Source organism: Triticum aestivum, chromosome 7D (assembly GCF_018294505.1).
Source record: "Triticum aestivum cultivar Chinese Spring chromosome 7D, IWGSC CS RefSeq v2.1, whole genome shotgun sequence".
NCBI classification, from domain to species: Eukaryota; Viridiplantae; Streptophyta; class Magnoliopsida; order Poales; family Poaceae; genus Triticum; species Triticum aestivum.
In genome coordinates this window covers 188,785,271-188,791,270 of record NC_057814.1, presented here as the reverse complement: position 1 = coordinate 188,791,270, position 6,000 = coordinate 188,785,271, and positions in this window count along the sequence as shown.

Below are 6,000 nucleotides of genomic sequence, written 5' to 3'. Positions count from 1 at the left end.
CCATTTACATTGGGTGTATGACCATAGAAGGTTTTATTCATGTAAACAGAACAACAATTATTATCCGACTTAAATGAATAGCCGTATTGCAATAAACATGATCCAATCATATTCATGCTCAACGCAAACACCAAATAACATTTATTTAGGTTCAACACTAATCCCAAAGGTACAGGGAGTATGCGATGGTGATCTTGTCAACCTTGGAATCACACTACTGCGGGATGGTCCAAATGCGACACTACAATCAGAGACCCTTCGAGAAACTGTGTGCGATGCCATAATCGCAAACGGTGGTGTATGAAAACCGTCAGAAATGTATAAAACATTTGCGATGACGGATGCATCAAACACGGTTCAGGTTTTAGTTGCATGTGCGATGAAGGGCATATGGTTCAGCTCAATGAACTGTTTGTGATGAGGAGGCACAAAAGAAACGGGTAGCTAGATGAAGGCGTGTGCGATATATAGCATACGGTTCACTGGGATGAACTGTGTGTGATTAGGCAACACAATGGAAATAGTTCAACTGAACAAGATGTGTGTGATACGTGGCAAACAGGTCCGTAATCTGAAATGTGTGCGAAGACCAATAATAACACAGACGATTACTGCTAATAAGCCATGTGAATTGCTCTGTCTATAGTAGAATAACATGTATATATATAAAACTGAAATAAACGTCCAATTACATAAGTGACTATACAGATCATTCGCACACACCTCAATAAAGAATTGCATGCATTCTAAAGTACGAGAAATGATCGTCTAGTCATCTACTTCTTGTGACGCTCCCGCCACTGCTATGTGGCTCGATCCCTCGTCTGGGTCAGGAAGAAGACAGTTCCTCATGTCAACGATTCGCCTGTACATCTCGTAGCTTGTGTACGCGTCCATGGCCGCGTACTTGATATGTTGTTCATCCATCTCTTATGCCACACACTGTGTGAGGCGTTCTTGTCCTTATTGCTCTCTTGCTTCATCTTCGCGTAGTAGGGGTCGATGATGGCCCAGGCGAGGTCAACCAGGGAGTTCAGTTTGCTTTTGTCGGTGCCCCAGACCTTGTAGTGGTGCTGGATGTTGACAAGATTCAGGCATTTCAAGTCCAAAACCTTGAGCACTTTTAGATCGTTAGTGGTGTCCACCGTAGCGAAACTGTAGTCAAACCTGTAGTCGGCCGCTGGGAGCGCCATTGGAGCCACGGGGAGCGCCATTGGAACCGCTGGATGTCCTCTCTGTATGTGTCATCGTGGGTGTGCGTATTGTGACATGTGAGATGAGAGGTGAAGGTAAATACCTGTAGGAGTAAAAGGGGGCCGGGCAGCGTGGATTCTCGGCGCATCCGCATGGCAGTTTTTGCAGCGGGTAACTGCATCGTCGCGCCGCGCCCGGCGCAACTGCTTGCACACGAACGTGCGTGATCGTGCGCCGGCCCAAAACACTGGCAGTGCACGTGGAGGGATGAGGGCATAGCACCTGGAGGGACGCGAGAGCAGAGCGTGCGTGGCGGGACGCGAGTAGAGCGCGCCGCGGCCGCCTAAACCACAAGCAACCACACACATGGAGCAGTTGAACACGCAGCAAATGGTCGCCTACAAGCCGACCGACAGCTGCGTCGCTGCGTAGAGAGCGGTCGTGTGGTACCACCTCCGTCTAGTCTATAGTCTCCTTTATATTCCGTGCCATACTTTGCCCTTAAATTTAACCAACAAAATGTTAATGCATGTTTTAAAAATTATATAATTGGAAACTATGTTCAAAATTCAAATCCAACTATATAATCTTTGGCGACATGCACTCATATTTTATTAGTTAAATCATACTTATAAACCAGGATGGTGGTATAGTAGGTAATTAACTCGCAAACGTTTTTTTATTAACCGTATGTGTACGTGGCCTTTTGTCCTTCTCTCGCACGTCTTGTCACCCCGCTGCCACAGACGGCTTACAGCGCAAGCTTGCGCAGTGCGCGGGGGCGTTCTTTTGCCAAACGGTGGCGCTAATGAATCATCGGTGAGCCCGTTCCCGCGCAACCTCGCAGTTCCCGCGCAAGCTTCCCGCCCGACTTGGTGAAATCCCCCAAAATCCCAATGCTTATCGGCCTGCTTTAAAAACCCTCACGGTCGGCGAGTCCTGCGTCGCATTTTCCCCTCCATCCCTGTAGCTTATCTCGTCTGCTTCTCCCTCATTCGCCAATGGCACCGGTCCGTCGTCGTCACTCAGCCACTTCGCCGTCATCAGAGGACAGCTCCAGCTGGGAGGCTACACCGCGGCAGTGGCGCAGTCCCCGGTGTAGTGTAGTGCGCGTGGCGTCCCTGTTGGGTGTGCGCGGAACACCCACCACACGCTCCGCCGCCGGTGCCCGTCGGCAGCTGTTGCCGGCCGCCGTTGCCGCCACACCACCATCGAAAGCTAGGGCCATTGCCCACTCCGCTGCCGCGGCCCGAAGGCGGGAGATGGCCGTCGTGGCCGCCACCCCACTGCCGACCACTGTGGCCATCACCCGCTCCGCCACCGCGGCCCGAAGGCGGCAGGTGGTGGTCCTGGCCGCCACCCCGTCGTCGGCCGCCAGCCCACCGTCGACCGCCGAGGACATCACCCGCTCCGCCACCGCCGCCCGATGGCGGGAGGCGGAGGTGGATGCCCTCACATGCGACAGTGACCTTGTGCGCTACACCGAGTTCCTGCGGGAGGAGGAGGAGCGCCTCGTCGAGCATGCTAAGAGCCTTACCGCCGCAATGGCAGCGGCACACGCCGCCTCAGAGGTGAGGAATCAGGAGCCACCGCTTCAAGAGGGGTCATCTGGTGCGGCAGAGGGCGTTCGAGGCGAGCGTCGCTGAAGTTGCATTAGCGGTAGGCACCGCATTGCGAGTGCCCAGCTCGTCGGTAGGCTCCTCCTCCGCCTCTTACTGAGCATGCTCAGCAGAGGAGAGGCAACCGGAAGTAGTACAAAGCCCCTCCGCAGTAGTAGTAGTATTTAGGGGATATTTTGTTCAGTTCATCTGACTATAGATGTGGTGGAACTATACAACGTACTTAAAATTAGCTAGTATATATAGTTGAACTAGCTATTTCAGTACGTGGTTGGCAACAATTGGGGAAAAGTTTGGTCGGTTCAGCTGTCGAATTGAACTGTTTTTATAAATTAAGAATGACTGCTTAATCTATGAATGAAACTATGCTGAATTACTGAATTTTAGTTGCAAAAATTAGATACTGCTAGTGATTTTTAGCTTCATATTTTGACAAATCGCAGTGTTACAAGGATTGACAAATCTTACCAAATAGTTTGTACGTGGTTGCACACGGGTCATCCAAAACAAACGTTTGCGTTGAAGGGATGCACAAATCCTGTGCTGCTCGCACTTTGCATACGGGTGTTCTATCTAAAACGTTTGCGATCAAGAGCTGCAGAAATCCTGCTCTGCACATTTTCTCTTGGCTTCCTGGGGAAGCTGTCGGTTTGCATACGGGTGTTCTAAACTAAAACGTTTGCGATGAGTGTTATATATTTAAAAAGCGAATTAAACTGCGGCTTGGGCGCCATTAATGGAGAGGATGCGAGCAAGGCGGGCGGCCATGGAAGTCAAAGGGCTCGCTTCCCAGTGAGCCTGCACAATGTACAGCTCACACGCTTCCCGGTGAGCCTGCGCACTCATTGACAGCTTGCACACCTCTCGGCCAGCCTGCGCACCGGACGGCGCTCACACGCCTCCCGTTCAGTCAAGGTCAAGCAGCTGTCCGCACGGCACCCTGATGTCTACTACACAACCTTCTTCTTGTAGACGTTGTTGGGCCTCCAAGTGTAGAGGTTTGTAGGACAGTAGCAAATTTCCCTCAAGTGGATGACCTATGGTTTATCAATCCGTGGGAGGTGTACGATGAAGATGGTCTCTCTCAAACAACCCTGCAACCAAATAGCAAAGAGTGGCTTGTCTCCCCAACACACCCAATAGAATGGTAAATTGTATAGGTGCACTAGTTCGGCGAAGAGATGGTGATACAAGTAAAATATGGATGGTAGATATAGGTTTTTGTAATCTGAAAATATAAAACCAGCAAGGTAACAAGTAATAAAAGTGAGCGTAAACGATATTGCAATGCTAGGAAAAAAGGCCTAGGGTTCATACTTTCACTAGTGCAAGTTCTCTCAACAATAATAGCATAATTGGATCATATAACTATCCCTCAACATGCAACAAAGAGTCACTCCAAAGTCACTACTAGCGGAGAAAAAATGAAGAGATTATGGTAGGGTACGAAACCACCTCAAAGTTATTCTTTCTGACCAATCTATTCAAGAGTCCGTAGTAAAATAACACGAAGCTATTCTTTCCGTTCGATCTATCATAGAGTTCGTACTAGAATAACACCTTAAGACACAAATCAACCAAAACCCTAATGTCACCTAGATACTCCAATGTCACCTCAAGTATCCGTGGGTATGATTATACGATATGCATCACACAATCTCAAATTCATATATTCAACCAACACAAAGTACTTCAAAGAGTGCCCCAAAGTTTCTATCGGAGAGTCAAGACGAAAACGTGTGCCAACCCCTATGCATAAGTTCACGAGCGGAACCCCCAAGTTGATCACCAAAACATACATCAAGTGGATCACGTGAATATCCCATTGTCACCACAGATAAGCACATGCAAGACATACATCAAGTGTTCTCAAATCCTCAAAGACTCAATCCGATAAGATCACTTCAAAGGGAAAACTCAATCCATTACAAGAGAGTAGAGGGGGAGAAACATCATATGATGCAACTGTAATAGAAAAGCTCGCGATACATCAAGATCGTATCACCTCAAAAACACGAGAGAGAGAGAGAGAGAGAGAGAGAGATCAAACACATAGCTACTGGTACATACCCTCAGCCCCGAGGGTGAACTACTCCCTCCCCGTCATGGAGAGCGCCGAGATGATGAAGATGGCCACCGTTGAGGGATCCCCCCTCCGGCAAGGTGCCGGAACAGGGTCCCGGTTGGTTTTTGGTGGCTACAGAGGCTTGCGGCGGCGGAACTCCCGATCTATTCTGCTCCCCGATGTTTTTAGGATATATGGACATATATAGGCGAAAGAAGTCGGTCAGGGGAGCCAGAGGGGCCCACGAGGGTGGGGGCGCGCCTCCCTATCTCGTGGCCACCTCGAAGCTTCCCTGGCGTCTACTCCAAGTCTCTTGGATTGCTTCTGTTCCAAAAATAACTCTCCCGAAGGTTTCATTCCGTTTGGACTCCGTTTGATATTCCTTTTCTTCAAAACACTTAAATAGGCAAGAAAACAGCAATTTGGGCTAGGCCTCCGGTTAATAGGTTAGTCCCAAAAATAATATAAAAGTGTTTATTAAAGCCCATAAACATCCAAAACAGATAATAAAATAGCATGGAACAGTCGAAAATTATAGATACGTTGGAGACATATCAGCATCCCCAAGCTTAATTCCTGCTCGTCCTCGAGTAGGTAAATGATAGAAACAGAATTTTTGATGTGGAATGCTACCTAACATAATCTTCAATGTAATTTTCTTTATTGTGGCAAGAATATTCAGATCCATAAGATTCAAGATAAAGTTTTAATATTGACATAAAAATAGTAATACTTCAAGCATACTAACAAAGCAATCATGTCTTCTCAAAATAACATGGCCAAAGCAAGCTATCCCTACAAAATCATATAGTCTGGCTATGCTCTATCTTCATCACACAAAATATTTAAATCATGCACAACGCCGATGACAAGCCAAGCAATTGTTTCATACTTTTGATGTTCTCAAACTTTTTTAATCTTCACGCAATACATGAGCGTGAGCCATGGATATAGCACTATAGGTGGAATAGAATGGTGTTTGTGGAGAAGACAAAAAGTAGAAGATAGTCTCACATCAGCTAGGCATATCAACTGGCTATGGAGATTCCCATTAATAGATATCAATGTGAGTGAGTAGGGATTGCCATGCAACGGATGCACTAGAGCTATAAGTGTATGAAA